The sequence below is a fragment of the Bos indicus x Bos taurus genome, chromosome 21 (assembly GCF_003369695.1).
Source record: "Bos indicus x Bos taurus breed Angus x Brahman F1 hybrid chromosome 21, Bos_hybrid_MaternalHap_v2.0, whole genome shotgun sequence".
Taxonomy (NCBI): Eukaryota; Metazoa; Chordata; class Mammalia; order Artiodactyla; family Bovidae; genus Bos; species Bos indicus x Bos taurus.
The window spans coordinates 390,235-407,427 of NC_040096.1; the positions used below are offsets into that span (position 1 = coordinate 390,235).

The 17,193-nt window shown below is 38.5% G+C and overlaps 1 pseudogene; it reads right to left on the reverse strand.

The window, feature by feature from the left end:
• Positions 1-1,209: 1,209 nt before the first annotated feature.
• The window catches only part of LOC113880072, a 42,999-nt pseudogene continuing 27,015 nt past the window's right edge, over positions 1,210-17,193 (reverse strand).

A 17,193-nucleotide genomic window follows, 5' to 3' on the forward strand; every position in this document is an offset into this window, starting at 1 on the left:
CTGAGCCAAATATTATTTCTTTTATAGTCCTAAGATAATATATATTTGGAATCCTAGAAACCTCACATGGAGAAGCACATGATGTAATTCAATCATCTCTTTCTCTGTCATCAGAGGCAAAATTTGATTACTTAGCTTCAGGCCTGAAAACTCATATTAAGAGTTTTTAATAAGCAATTCTATCAAGAAATGTAATAAAATTTCAATTATTCATTTTTTCCTGGCCTCTCAATTATAGGTTGGTGTTTTAAAAGCCAGTAGCTAATATTTATAATACTATATTATATATAAATTATAAAGATATAATAATTAAAATGTAATTTTGTGTAGAATTATTTACACCACAAAATAAAAAAGGAAATGGCATTTTCAGTCATCAAGCATTTACGAGAATTGACTATGTGCTAATCACACACTCCTTGTTTCCAGTAAAACTGGAACATTTCTTAAAAATGTCTTTTCTTCTCAATCTACACATTCCCATTCTCAATGCCATCATCTACTCACCTATAGAACATGCTTTGAAAAAATATGAAAAAGATGTTCTTGTGTTTAAAGAGTTCACTGTCTACTAGGGGAAAGAGACAAGTAAACAGAAGTTATCTATAATGCGTAAGTACTTTAATAAAGTGAGCAAGTCACTTAACATTTCTAAGCCTCAAATGAGATAGGTGTTTAAGAACTCTAAATGACAGAGGGAACTTGAATAAACCATCTCTAAGGTCCTCTCTAGATCTAAAATTCTGTGATTATCCGATGTCTTTAAATTAAAAGATAAATCACAAAATATTCAGTATGCAAAAAAGAAAAACTAAGACCAACTAAAAGATGAAACTGTTTGTACAAATGCATTCTAATTTTTTTTCAAAACTGTTAAAACTTCAGTTCTAAGTATCAGTAAAATTTCCACAGACACTGTCTTTTAATCAACATCTTCCCCTCAAACCTGCAGACTTCTAAGTAATCAACAAGCAACTATTTTGTGATAACAGAAGTAAAGTGCTTAAGAGCCCATGGCTTGGACTCACGGAAGTGATCTTTTAAAACGAAGATGTTAACAGAAAAGTGTGTATGACATTCTTATTACAATAAATTTGTTCATTAACTTCACTTCAAAATTTTAATGTTCAGGTTTTTCATGAAGAGTTAAAAAAAAAAAAAAGAAAAACAGCTAAGATTAGCTCTTTTCACTGTTAAATATTTTGAAATTTAGAACAAGGTTTCCCTGACCTTATATGGACATGGAATGTGATATGCTCTGCATCGTTCTTGTATCCACGTTGTTTCCCAGATGCCGCGGTAAGCTTGCTCATAAAAGTAGCATCCAATTACAACCATGAGTGGTACGAGATACAGAGTGCTGAAAACACCAATCCAGATCATAAACTTCACCAGTTTATCCTGGTTCACCTTTTGTAATGGAATCTCAACTCGCACTCTGTTTAGGGATATAATGCCGGCTAAAAGGAGTGAAACCCCAAATACCACATACAGGCAGAGGGGTGCAAGAACAAAATACCTCAAGGCATCAACATCATAGAGGCCAACAAAACACACGCCACTGATACTGTCACCTTCAATTTTATTCATCGCTAAAAGGATGATGGTCAGCGTTCCAGGGACGCCCCACACACTGGCATGGAACAGCAAGGCTTCCTTCCCAATAGCTTCACTACCCGACTTTGGCACAGCTGCCAAGAACCACGTGATGGTAAGAATCACCCACCAAATGCTGCCAGCCATAGTGAAAAAAATAGAGTATCATAAGGAGCATGATACAGGTTTTGTTATGAGATCCTTGGGTGACTGTGGAAGCCTTATACTGTGCAGGGCTGGATGAATTGCAGGCGACTCGGTCCTCAAGCAAAAACCCAATAAAGAAAATTAATAACACCATCATGTAGCAGACAGCATAAATTCTAACGGTTCTTTCAGAATACTGGAATCTTATCACATCAATCAAAAAAGTTAAAAAAGTAAACAACGTGGCAGAGAGGCAAATGACTGAAATCAATCCTATGAAATACCGAGCAAATGAAAGCTCTTCTCTCCTAAAGTACATATTTGGACAAGGAGGTGAACAATCACGCATGTGCAAAAAGCAACAGCCAAGATCAGGATCAATTTTCAACTCTCAGAGACACCAAAAGCCATAGTCCCTCTGCACTGCCACTGAGGCTCCTTCAGTAGGATCGCCAGCTAAATTCAGGTCCACCAGCCGAGGATACGGCTCACCACAATCTGGGAACCTAAAAACACAAGACAAGAATCATTTACTTATTGGGAACCTAATGATTTGGATTTCCACATTTAGCAGTTGTGACTTATTTATGCTTATGTCCTTGGAGAACATTACGGTATGTCGAAGAGATAATGCAAATATCTTGCTTGTGGGTCATATGATGAGATATTCCACAGTTGGCAAAAAAACAAAAAATGTATACTTAAGTTTGTTTCGGCTTCAAAAAGATTATTCTTTATTAAAACAGGCATAGCCATTAGTAAATAGTGTAATTAATACTATTTATTTAGGACACACAGTTTACAGTAAGATTTCAGACTATAAATAAGTATATATAAAATAAACATACACAAATAAAAAGCTTCAGTAGAACAGTAGCTAAGTGTTTTTTTTTAACATTTAATTACAAGATAGTCCTCAATTTACCCCAGACTCCAATAGAACTTTCTTAAAAATAAGAGGTAAAAATCTTCCCTAGAACAAGATGGTGGAGGAGCAGGTGGACATGGGGTACATCTCTCTCCAAGGATGCATCAGGAATACGCCTTCAAAGACAGAAGTGCGTGCAGAACACCAGCTAACAGGTTAGGGACAAAAGTACCTGACCAGTGGAAAAGAATATATAGAACCACGCAAAACTTGGTAGGACGAAGGAACTATGGGAAAAACAGGAGTGTTAGAAGGACTGGACCTGCCCTCGGTGGGTGGGGGAACTGAGGCAGGGGTCCAATCCCTGCATGGGGCAATTGTCTGAGTCAGAGGAGAAACATTTAAGGCTGAGAGTGAAACAGCTGATCTGTGGCAGCCTAAATGGAATAAGAATCAGACAGTCCTTACTACAGCCATACACACCCCGGACAGGGACACAGGTCCCCTGGAAGGCCCAGCAGCTGGGAGCTGGAGTTAAGGATTGTGCTGCAATCCCAGGGCGAGGGCTGCTGTTGAGTGCGGAGAGATGGACTGAGGAGTTGGGAGGGAAAAGAGAAGGATTGAGGGGATATGAGGGAGGAAAGCCAGGCAGCCACAGAAGCAAAGCGATACTGCTGAGTCAGGGGTAGGGGATGGAGCCATCACCATAGCGTCTCTCCCTCAAAATGCCAGCATCGGCAGCTGGCCCATCAAATGCCTGACACACTGCACTACAGAGCAAGACCCCACCCAGAGTGCCACTTTAAGTGCCAGGGGCGCCAACCTACAGACTAGGATCCCAACCAGGAGGGCCCCTCTATGTGCCTGACACACCGAACAACAGAGAAGGACCCCAGGCAAGGTAGCCCTCTAAGTGCCTGAACAGGCAGAGCTACAGATAGGCCTTTTGATCGCCAGCTACAAGAGGCTCGAAAAAAGACTCTGATAGGGACTTAACTCCTGCAGTGGAGGCAGTCCGTGTCCTTGCACACTTGGTGCTGCCAGGGTCCCTGCAAGCCAAGCAGCTGCATCACCTTCATGCTCAACTCTCACTGGGGCAGAGCTGCCACAGGCTAACAAAGTCTTGCATCTATGCCCACAGGGTCACTTCAGTCATGTGCAGCTCTTTGCCGCCCTGTAAACTGTGGCCTGCCAGGCATCTCTGTCAGGGAGGAGGGGGTTCTCCAGGCAAGAATCCTGGAGCGTACTGGCCAATACTGGTTGCCATACCCTTCTAGAGCACTGTATTTCCTGCTGCCCTAGCAGCCAACTCCCCTGAGTACCTGGTGCTGCCAGAACCCTTGCGCCCTAAGCAGCTGCACCACCTCCACACCTGGCCCTCACAGGGGCAAACCCAAGCCCTCCAGGGCAGCCCCGGGAGGAAACCCCAGTGGATGACCCACATATATAGGTGGAAATGTAACCACAGTTGAAACCCAGGGGCAGTGTGGCCAAGGAAGAAGACCTAAAACCTTACCACCAGCTGTACAAGCTGCAGATTAAATCCACACGATCAACTAGGAAGACTCTGTCTCTATGGAACAGAGAAAAGGTCATTGAGAGCTCCCACAAAAGAACACTCACTAGTTCTGATAGCATGGACACTGGAGGCAAGAACACACTGGAGTAGAACCAGATTAGAATCTGATCTGCCCCCACAGCAGGTCCAAAGTTCAGCACAGTGGTGGAGGGCATCCGAGGCGGGTAAAGTGGACTATGACTCCCAGCAATGACTCAAGAAAAACACTTATTATTCTTATTTTTTGACTTGTTCTGTAGATTCTTTTGGATTTTTTTTCTTTTTTCTCTTTTTTATCCCCCTCTGTTGTAGCTGTCGATTTTACTGGCACTGTGAAATCTAATTAAGCTTTTGAGCTTTATTTTTTCTAGTCACACTTTTTACTGTTATAAACCTCTGCCTCTACGTTGGGCTTCTGCGGTTCTGTGGAGTTTTCCTCTTTTTTAATTTTTTAAACCTATTTTTATTTTTTCTATATTTCTCAGTTTGCTTTTCTTATGGTTCTTTTCCCCTAGCAGTTAATCTTTAACATATATAAATCTTCTTTATCTACCTTTATCTAACTTTGCATATCTATTCTTTCTTTTGTTTCTTTCTCTCCTTTCCTCTCAACATAGTTGTTAGTTTTAGTTTCAATGCTTTATTCCCCAGTTGGCACTTTGCTTTAGCTTTGTTTTCTAGTTTGTGCTTTGGCTAGTTTTGTTCTGGTAGATATAATTTTTGGTTTCTTTTGTTCACTGGGTCAATCTACTGTACTTTATTTTTGCTGGACTTTTTTGATTTTGCCTATGGGTGTGTTGGAGAAGGAAATGGCACCCTACTCCAGTACTCTTGCCTGGAAAATCCCATGGATGGAGGAGCCCGGTAGGCTACAGTCCATGGGGTCGCTAAGAGTTGGACATGACTGAGCGACTTCACTTTCACTTTTCACTTTCATGCATTGGAGAAGGAAATGGCAACCCAGTCCAGTGTTCTTGCCTGGAGAATCCCAGGGACGGGGGAACCTGGTGGGCTGCCGTCTATGGGGTCCCACAGAGTCGGACATGACTGAAGCGATTTAGCAGCAGCAGCAGCATGGGTGTGTATGTATATGTGCATATTCAGTCACACTTTTTAATGTTGTTATAAACCTCTGCCTCTACATTGGGCTTTTGTAGTTCTGTGGAGTTTTCCTTTTTTCTTTCTTCTTCCATTTTTTTTCTTTTCTCCTCTTTATAATTTTAATTTTTTAAAACCTATTGTATTTTTGGCATATTTATCCCTTTCTTTGCCTTTCCTACTGTTTTTTCCCCTTGCAGTTAATCTTTGATGTATATAGATCTTCATCTATCTCTATTTAATTTGCATATCCATTCTTTCTTTTCTTTTCTTCCTTTCCTCTCAACATATTTGTTAGTTTTGTTTTCATTGCTCTATCCCCCACTTGGCACATTGCTTTAGTTTTGTTGCCCAGTTTGTGCTTTAGTTAGTTTTGTTCTTAACTGGTAAATATAATTTTTTATTTCCTTTGTTTGCTGGATCAATCTACTGTACTTTATTTTTGTTGGACTGTTTTGACTTTGCTCATGGGTGTATAAGTTTATGTGTATTTTATATAATTATTTTAACTATTATTTGCCTGATTTTGTAACTGCCATTTGTCTGGGGTTCATCTTTGGTTTCTCATTTTCGAATATTTGTTTTAATCTCACTTAATGCCATAACAAACCACTGTGGAGTCTTTGTTTCTGACCAGAGATCAAGTCTTGAACCTTTGGAGTAGGAGCACTGACTCCAAGACCCTAGACTACCCGAGAACTAACCGTAGGGAGTATCCAATAGTGAGAACTCACACAAAGGAAACCACTTGAACACAAGACCCGGCACCAACCAACCACCAGTAGCACCCTGTGCAGGACGCCTCATCTAAACAACAAACAAAACAAAAATACAAACTCAGTCATCAGCAGACAGGATTACCACCCCACTCAGCCTTACCCATGAGAGGAAACACAAACAAACAAACAAAAACTCAGCACAAATCTCACTCTACACAAAGCTTACACAACCACTGGACCAGGCTTAGGAGGGCAGAAACCAAAAGAAATAATTCAGCCTTCTTCAAGGAAAGAATTCAACTTCGCTTGAAGCCTGGGAAAAGGAGACTTCAAACACAACAAGTGAAGAAAAAATTATGAAAAGGCAGAAAAATACTACACAAATGAAGGAGCAAACCAGAAACACAGAATTCCAAATAAATGAAGAGGAAACAGACAAACTACCTGAAAAACAATTCAGAATAAAGATAGTAAAGATGATCAAAAACCTTGAAAACAAAATGGAGAAAATGCAAGAATCAATTAACAAAGGCCTAGAAGAATTAAAAGAATGAAAAGAACTGAGGATAGTCTCAGAGACCTCTGGGACAACAGCAAATGCACCAACATTCAAATTATAGGGGCCCCAGAAGAATGAGAGAAAAAGAAAGGGTATGAGAAAAATTTTGAGAGATTATAGTTGAAAACTTCTCCAACGTGGAAAAGGAAACAGTCCATCAAATCCAAGAGGCTCACAGAGTCCCATACAGGATAAACACAAGGAGAAACACGCCAAGACAAACACTAATCAAAGTAACAAAAACTAAACACAAAGAAAGAATATTCAAAGCAGCAAGAGAGAAGCAACACGTAACATACAAAGGGAACCCCATACACTTAACAGCTATCTTTCAGCAGAAACTCTTCAGGCCAGAAGGGAATGGCAGGATATATTTCAAGTACTGAAAGGGAAAAATCTACAACCAAGATTACTGTACCTGGCAAGGATCTCATTCAAAATTGATGGAGAAATAAAAAGCTTTTCAGACAAGCAAAAGTTAAGAGAATTCAGTACCACCAAACAAGCTTTACAACAAATGTTAAAAGGACTTATACAGTCAAGAAATAGAACAGAAGAGAAAAGATCTAAAAAATCAACCCCAAACAATTCAGAAAATGGCAATAGGAACATATATAGCAATAATTACTTTAAATGTAAATGGATTAAATGCTCCAACCAAAAGACACAGACTGGCTGAATGGATACAAAAGCAAGACTCATATATATGCCATCTACAAGAAACCCACTTTAGACCTAAAGACACATATAGACTGAAAGTGAGAGGATGGAAAAATATATTGCATGCAAACGGGAAATAAAAGAAAGCTGGAGTAGCAATCTCATATCAGACAAAGTAAAGAAAAGTACAAGAGATAAGGAAGGACACTACATAATGATCAAGGGATCAGTCCAAAAGGAAGACATAACAATTCTAAATATCTATGCACCCAACATAGGAGCACCTCGATACATAAGACAAACACTAACAGACATAAAAGGAGAAACTGACAGGAACACCATAATAGGAAGAGACTTTAACACCCCACTCACACCAATGGACAGATCATCAAAACAGAAAATTAATAAGGAAACACAAGTCTTAAATGACACATTAGATGTGATGGATCTGATTGATATCTTCAGGACATTCCGTCCAAATGCAGAAGAATACACCTTCTTCCCAAGGGCACATGGAACATTCTCCAGGCTATACCACATCTTAGGTCACAAATCAAACCTCAGTAAATTTAAGAAAATTGAAATCGTATCAAGCATCTTCTGCAACCACAACGCTATGAGACTAGATATCAATTACAAGAAAAAACCTGTAAGAAACACAAACACAGGGTGATTAAACAACATGTTTCTAAATCACCAACAGGTTACTCAAGAAGATAAAAGGGAAATAAAAAATTCCTAGAAAAATATGACAACGAAAACATGACAACTCAAAACCTATGGCATGCAGCAAAAGCAGCTCTAAGAGGGAAGTTTATGACAATACAATCCTACCTCAAGAAACAAGAAAAACGTGGAATAGACAACCTAACTTTACACCTAAAACAACTGAAGAAAAAAGAAAAGTCCCGAAATTAGTAGAAGGAAAGAAATCACAAAGATCCAAGCAGAAATAAATGAAAAAGAAATGAAAGAAACAATAATAAAGATTAATAAAACTAAAAGCTGGTTCTTTGAGAAGATAAACAGAGTGACAAATCTTTAGCCAGATTCATCAAGAAAGAGAGAGAGAAGAATCAAATCAACAAAATCAGAAATGAAAATGAGAGGTTACCCCAGACAATGCAGAAAGACAAAGGATTATGAGACTATTATGAACAAAATCGGAGAAGGCAATGGCACCCCACTCCAGTACTCTTGCCTGGAAAATCCCATGAATGGAGGAGCCTGATAGACTGCAGACCATGGGGTCACGAAGAGTTGGACACTACTGAGCGACTTCACTTTCACTTTTCCCTTTCATGCATTGGAGAAGGAAATGGAAACCCAGTCCAGAGTTCTTGCCTGGAGAATCCCAGGGACGGGGGAGCCTGGTGGGCTGCCGTCTATGGGATCGCACAGAGTCGGACACGACTGAAGTGACTTAGCAGCAGTAGCAGTATGGTAATAAAATGGATAACCTGGAAGAAAATGACAGATCCTTAGAAAACTTCTATCTCTCAAGACTGAACCAGGAAGAAATAGAAATTATGAACAACCCAACTGCAAGCACTGAAATTGAAGCTGTGATAAAAAATCTCCCAAAAAACAAAAGCCCAGGATGAGATGGCTTCAAAGGAGAATTCTATCAAACATTTAGAGAACATCTAATACCTATCCTTCTAAAACTCTTTCAAAAATTGCAGAGGAAGGAACACTTCCAAACTTATACTACAAGGCCACCATCAACCTGATACTAAAACCAGACAAAAACAATTAAAAAAACAAAACAAAAAAAACAAACAAAAAACCTCCAGGCCAATAACACTGATGAACAGAGATGCAAAAATCCTCAACAAAATTTTAGCTAACAGAATTCAGCAACACATCAAAAAGCTCATACACCATGATCAAGTTGGGTTTATACCAGGAATGCAAGGATTCTTCAATATATGCAAATCAATCAATGTGATACACCATATTAACACATTGAACAAAAGATCATATCATCTCAGTGGATGCAGAAAAAGCCTTTGACAAAATTTAGCACCCATTTATGATTAAAACTCTTCAAAAAGTGGACACAGAAGGAACCTTCCTCAACACAGCAAAGGGCATATATGATAAGTCTACAGCAAACATTATTCTCAATGGTGAAAAACTGAAAGCATTCCCCCTAAGATCAGGAACAAGATAAGGGTGTCCACTTTCACCACTATTATTCAACATAGTTCTGGAAGTCCTAGCTATAGTAATCAGAGAAGAAAAAGAAATAAAAGGAATTCAGATCAGAAAAGAAGTAAAGCTCTCACTGTCTGCAGATGGCATGATACTGCACATAGAAAACCCTAAAGACAGTATCAGAAAATGACTAGAGCTAATCAGTGAATTTAGCAAAGTTGCAAGATACAAAATCAATACACAGAAATCACTTGCATTTCTATATACTAACCATGAAAAATCATGAAGAGAAATTAAGGAATCAATCCCATTTACCACTGCAACAAAAAAATTAAATATCTAGGAATAAACTTACCTAAGGACACAAAAGAACTGTACAGAGAAAAGTATAAGACACTGATGAAAGAAATCAAAGACGACACAAACAGATGGAGCCATATTCCATGTTTCTGGGTAGGAAGAATCAATATTGTGAAAATGACTATACTACCAAATGCAATCTAAAGATTCAACGCGATCCCTATCAAATTACCAATGGCATTTTTCACAGAACCAGAACAAAAAATTTCACAATTCATATGGAAACACAAAAGATCCCCAATAGCCAAAGCAGTCTTGAGAAAGAATGGAGTTGGAGGAATCAACCTTCCTGACTTTAGATTATACTACAAAGCTACAGTCATCAAGATAGTATGGTACTGACACAAAAATAGAAATATAGACTAATGGAACAAGATAGAAAGCCCAGAAATAAACCCATGCACCTATGGTACCTTATTTTTTACAAAGGAGGCAAGAATTTACAATGGGGCAAAGACAGGCTCTTCAATAAATGGTGCTGGGAAAACTGGACAGCTACATGTAAAAGAATGAAATTAGAACACTTCCTAACATCTACACAAAGATAATCTCAAAATGGATTAAAGACATAAATGTAAGACCAGAAATTATAAAACTCTTAGAGGAAAACATAGAACACTTGATGACATAAATCAAAGCAAGATACTCTATGACCCACCTCCTAGAGTAATGGAAATAAAAACAAAAGTAAACAAGTGGGACCTGATTAAACTTGAAAGCTTTTGCACAGCAAAGCAAATGATAAGCAAGGTGAAAAGACAGCCCTCAGAATGGGAGAAAATGATAGCAAATGAAACAACTGACAAAGGATTAATTTCCAAAATATACAAGCAGCTCATACAACTCAATGCCAGAAAAACAAACAACCCAACCAAAAAGTAGGAAAAGACCTAAAGAGACATTCCTCCAAAGAAGACATACAGATGGCTAACAAACACATGAAAAGATGCTCAACACTGCTCATTATTAGAGAAATGCAAATCAAAACTACAATGAGATATCACCTCACAGTGGTCAGAATGGCCATCATCAAAAAATCTACAAACAATAAATGCTGGAGAGGGTGTGGGGGAAAGGGAACGCTCTTGCACTACTGATGGGAATGTAAATTGATACAGCCACTATGGAAGATGGTATGGAGATTCCTTAAAAAACTAGGAATAAAACCACCATATGACCCAGCAATCCCACTCCTAAGTATATACCCTGAGGAAACCAAAGTTGAAAAAGACCCATGTATCCCATTGTACATTGCAGCACTATTTACAATAGCTAGACTATGGAAGCAACCTAGATGTCCATTGACAGATGAATGGATAAAGAAATTGTGCTACATATACACAATGGAATATTACTCAGCCATCAAAAGGAAGGCATTTGAGTCAGTTCTGATGAGGTGGATGAACCTAGAACCTATTATACAGAGTGAAGTGAGTCAGAAAGAGAAATATAAATATTGTATTCTAATGCATATATATGGAATCTAGAAAAATAGTACCGAAGAATTTATTTATAGGGCAACAATGGACAAACAGACATAGAGAAGAAACTTAAGGACACGGGGAGAGGGTAGGAGAGGATGATACATTTTTCACCACCTCAAATTCTATTTTATTATGCCTGTGGTAGAGCCCAAGAAATCTGCATTTTGACAATTTTCCAGACTTGAGAGAGTATCACACGCACAGTACAGAAAAAAACGGATGTGCTGCAGACATTCTCACATGATCGGAAGTACTGTTCTCATGAACTTCCTGCATTTTCAGTTTTCTTGACAGCATGAGTTTCTAAGCCTTCAGACTCCCATCAACTAGATATTCAATAGTTACATGGATCAAATAGTTTCCAAGAAACTGTCACTGATATTAAGTTTGCCAAATACATGTATAAACTTATACTGAAGCTGATTAATACAAACCATTTTCTTCACAAGGCTTGGATTATAAAGCCAAATGACAGAAACATTGCACAGAGACATTTATTAGAACTCTGTGGTAAGCCAGGGCTTTAAGAGAAAAACACCTAAACAACACTCTTGAGTTCAAAAGAAGGCACAAACTTGTAAACACAATACAAAATACAGCAGCATGATGTATGAAGCAATCAAAATTAGGAGAGACTTCATGTCAGTCCCTCAACACAGGATTTTTGAACTAGTATTTGCCAGTACTGCCAATATGGCAATCAGTATTCTAACAAAAAAGGCGAGCAAAGGCACAGAGGTTCGAACAGGGTGTGTTTAGTACTGCTGGGGCACGAAGAGTGCATGAACTGTAAGTACAAGAGGTAAGCACTTTCAGAAATATGTGTGTGCATGTGTGTGCATACACACTGGTATAAACATATCGATGGATATATCTGTACATCCAACTGCCAATTCACCACATACACACTCCTTACGTTTTAATCCTTCCAAAACCAAACTCTTGATTTCCACTCCTTAGATTCTACATTTTCACAAATGGTAACCCCATTCTTCTAGTTGCTCAGGCTGAAACCCTTGGGATCCTCCTTGAAACTGCTTCTGTCATGTCCATCTCACAACCTACCAGCACTTCTTGTCATTTGACTTGGCAACGTATCTAGAACCTGAACACTTTCCATGTCCTCCACAGCGTCCACCTAGTTTGAGCTATTAGTACCTCATCCTTGGATTTCTGGAGTGGCTTCCAGTTCATCTCCATTTGTACACAAGAACCAAAGCGATCCTTGAACCAGAGTGATCCTTGAAAGACACGCCACCCCTGTGCTCATCATCATGTTTCTTCTGCTCAAAATCATCTAACTCACTCAGAATCAAATCCAAATTCCATAAAGGAGCTCTAAACATACCCCCAACCCCAGTGCTTTCTGATCGTATTTCCTTCCCTTCTCCCTTACTCACATGGCTCTAGCCTCTGTCGTTTCCCTGTTGTTCTGTGATATAACCAGCACGCTTCCACTTCAGAGCCTCTGCACGTGTTGCTCTGCTTCTTCTGCCTGGACTGATCTTCCCTAGATATCTGTATCATTTGTTCTCTCATTTCACTCATGTCCCTGTCACAGTGTCTCCGTCTTAAAAAGGACTTCCCTAATATCTCCATACTATATCACTATCACCTAACTATTCTTTGTTATTGACATTCATTGCCATATGACATCTATTTATTTCCTAGCACTTAATTCTATTCTTTCTTATTGGCATTCACTGCTATCTGACATTTCTGTTTATTTATATCTTACCATTACAACCATCATTAGAACTGTAGCTCCATAAGAACAGACCATGTTTTGTTCACTACTCATCTTCACTATCTGGAATAGTGTCTAGCACATGCTGCTGCTGCTGCTGCTGCTAAGTCGCTTCAGTCATGTCTGACTCTGTGTGACCCCATGGATGGCAGCCCACTGGGGTTACCCCCGTCCCTGGGATTCTCCAGGCAAGAATATTGGAGTGGGTTGCCATTTCCTTCTCCCATGCATGGAAGTGAAAAGTGAAAGTGAAGTCACTCAGTTGTGTCTGACTCTTACTGACCCCATGGACTGCAGCCTACCAGGCTCCTCCGTCCATGGGATTTTCCAGGCAAGAGTACTGGAGTGGGTTGCCATTGCCTTCTCTGGTCAAGCACATGGAAGACATCCAATTAATATTTGCTGAATGGATAACTGTTGACTAAATATTTGCTGAATTGATGACTGTTGACTAAATATATTCATATAGCCCTTACCCAACTTAACAGCTTCCCTGCTGCCTCAACTGGTAAAGAACCTACCTGCTAATGCAGGAGACGCAAGAGACGTGGGTTCGATCCTGGGGTTGGAAAGATCCCCTGGAGAAGGAAATGGCAACCCACTCCAATATTCTTACCTGGAAAATTCCATGCATGGACAGAGGAGCCTGGTGGGCTATATATATCGTCCATGGGGTCTCAAAGAGTTGTACATGACAAAGCGCTCACCCCACATACAAGTTAATTAGAAAGATGACTAGAAGGAGTACGGAAGACATTTGAGCTGTACAAAATTGAGAGCAGAGATATCTGATGAGCCATAACTAAAACCAGATAAGGCAGTGAGAATGAGACAGCAATGAAATGAGCTAAATAAAAGCAACAGAATCTACAACTGACTGGATGTGGGAGCTTAGGTCAATGAAGGAGGAATATGCCTTCTAGGAATTAAAAAAAAAAAATGAGCAAGGAGTAAAATCAATTTTATACATGTTGAAGTTGAGGTACTTGAGACAAATTCAGGTTAGGATATCCAATGGCTGCTTGTTAGGCAGATTTGGAACTTACCAGAAAGATGCCAAGGCTATAGATTTGTATTTAGGAGTCATCAGCATGTGAGTAACAGTTAAAATCAGTGAGATGAAATTACCCAGGGGAAGCATGTAGAATCAAAAAGAACAGAAACAGATTGCTAAGAAGCACCAGGAAGAAGAAGGCGCAAGAAAGGAAATTAAGAAGGACTGGACTGAGATGTAGCAGACCACAATAGTGTGCACAAAATGCCAAAGTAATTTTCAGGAAAGGAGGACAGACTGAGGTTGAGGGGAGTAAGGGTCTAATATGGAATAAAGGTGAAATGAAATATAGGTTTGAAGTGAGTGACATAGATTTGGTGTAAGTGCTGAGGAGAATGAATAGAAACTTTCCTGTTGACCACACTGGAAACTGACTAAAGACAAAGAGCAAATAGAGCGGCTATGGTTTAAAATGTCTATCAATAGGAGAACGGGTAAGCAAAATACAGTAATCTATACAATGGAAGACAAGAAAAAGGAAAGAACTATTAATGAACACAAAAACATTAATGAGTCTTGAAAATAGAGCAAAGAAGAGCAATCTTAACTCAAGCAAAATAAGAGTTATACAATGTATGACTTTATTTGTATGAAGTTCTAGAATACACAAAGTAATTCTCTAGGAAGGATGCTAAACAGTAGTTGCTTCCAGAGGATGATATAGACATGGGCTGACTATCAAGGAGCATGAGAGCATGAGGTAATGGTAATGATCCAGTTCTACACCCTTCTAAGGATTTGACTCTCTAAGCTGCAGATTTTTATCAAAACTCATGTGCTATCTTTAGATTTGTGCATTTCCCTGTAAAGTTTTAAATAGGAAAAAAAAAAACTATAGACAAATGTTTGGTGAAGGACCTGATAAAATATTTGTGAGGACAATACCTGTTGTCTCTAATTTATTTTGAAATACACTCAAAGAATAATGTAGATGAGTGGATCAATAGAGGGATGGACAGATGTGATAAATATAATAAAACAATGATAGAATCTGGACTATAGTAAAAAAAAAAAAAAAGGAGCGGCTATAGTTTAAATAATTAAATATGCAGCATATTTAATTTGTAAGAAATTAATTGAATTGGTCCAGCTAGAGATCTGAACAAGCACAGTAGACAGAATACATCGAAATTGTTAGCAAAAGTACTATTTTATGTGACAGACAACAAAACTTAATCTAAGTAAGAAAAGAAATGAGATCAGGAAGGGAGCTATTAGGAAAGGTGAGAGCAAATCCCCAAACTTTGGGGTATCCATAAAACTGAAGAACAGGTGCAGTATGAACAAGGATATGAGAGATGTGGAAGAATAAAAGGTTATTATGAAAGATCAGTTTGTCAGAACTTAAGTAAGAATTCAGAGTTAGGCAATTCCAGGCAAAATAGTGAGGACATAAAACAGATTTAATACTATCAAAACAGAGATCATAATGACATTTCTATAACTGTACATAATCTAATAAAATAAAAAGACCATCAAACAATAGGAGTTAGACACAAAACATAAAATAGGATTCCTGCCGAGGTAATTCATAACTGTTGTTATAAATACCAATAAATTTAGATTTCTAAAAGAGGAACTATAAACATTATAAAGTTTTGGGGAGACAGCAGATGAATGGTTTGATGGGTTAGGGTTAGGGTTAGACAAGAGAGTATGTCAAATAGGTGGAAAATAGAGTAGACAAATAAAAGAAAGCAAACTGTCAGTGAACTGACTACAAGTAACTAATATATGTTTTAAGTTTCTCCATCTATCAATGACAGTAACAGCATAGGCTTTTTACCTATCTCCAAGGGCTATTGATGGTTGACTCATTGGAAAAGACTCTGATGCTGGGAGGGATTGGGGGCAGGAGGAGAAGAGGATGACAGTGGATGAGATGGCTGGATGACATCACTGACTCAATGGATGGGAGTCTGAGTGAACTCTGGGAGCTGGTGATGGACAGGGAGACCTGGTATGCTATGACTCATGGGGTCACAAAGAGTCAGACACGACTGAGTGACTGAACTGAACCGAAGGGCCATTGACAGATGATAAATAAAATTAATTTTAAACATGAAGGAGAAAAAAAAGTGTTCTGTGCAGCACTGCCCATAATAGCAAACCCTTGGAAATAACTTAAATAACCATCAGTAGAAGATGGCTAAATAACTACAGATAATAATATTAACACAATTGGCCATTACACAGCAATTAAGAGGAAAGAACCAGACTAACAAATAGAAACAACAGATACAGATATAAACACAGATACATAAACAACACTATATATTTCTCTATATATGAAACCTAAAAAAGTATATAATGTTGCTTATGGATATGTTTGTAATGTATAGTAAGAGTATAAAAACAAACATAAGAAGAATTAACAACAAATTCAACATAATGATTATCTCATCTCTGCGGAGAAAAGAAGGAAATGAAATCAAGATGGATACTAATGAAGGAATCTTCAACTCTACCTGTACTGTTTTATTTCTTTAAAAAAGAAATCTGGGGCATTCCCTGGTGGTCCGATGGTTAGGACTTGGTATTCTCACTGTCTGGGACCCAGGTTCCATCCTTAATTGGGGGAACTAAGATCCTGCAAGCCATGGGGGATCTTGGGTGTGGCCAAGAAAAAATAATCGGAAGCAAACACTGCAAAATATTATTGGACAAAGCTAGATAGTGAGAGTTTTATAGCTATTCATCTATGCTTTATCCTTGAAACATTTAAGAAAACAAAAAAGGCACATTATAGTATAAAAAATGCAGTATTACTACCATACACGTTATTACTAACAATTATGTTCTCTTATACAAATCTATAGGACTGTCAGGTAAATATCCTCAAGACTTTAGGAACTGCTTACAATCTATATATTGGAAATGATCTGAAAAGTATCTGACATTTTCTGGGTCTGGGTATGTTAATACATGACAGTAAAACAGAACCAAGGGACTTTCCTGGCAGTCCAGTAGTTGATTCCGTGCTTCCAGTGCAGAGGCCATGGGTTCTATCTCTGATCAGGGAACTAAGAGCCCACATGTTGCATGGTCAAAAAAACAAAATTGAAAAAAAAAAAAAAAGAAAGAAAGAAAAATAGAAATGACAGAACTACTATAGTCATTAACACTGAAATCATAAAGATATTCAAGTCCCATTAAATCATTAAAGATATTTAATAATGAGGC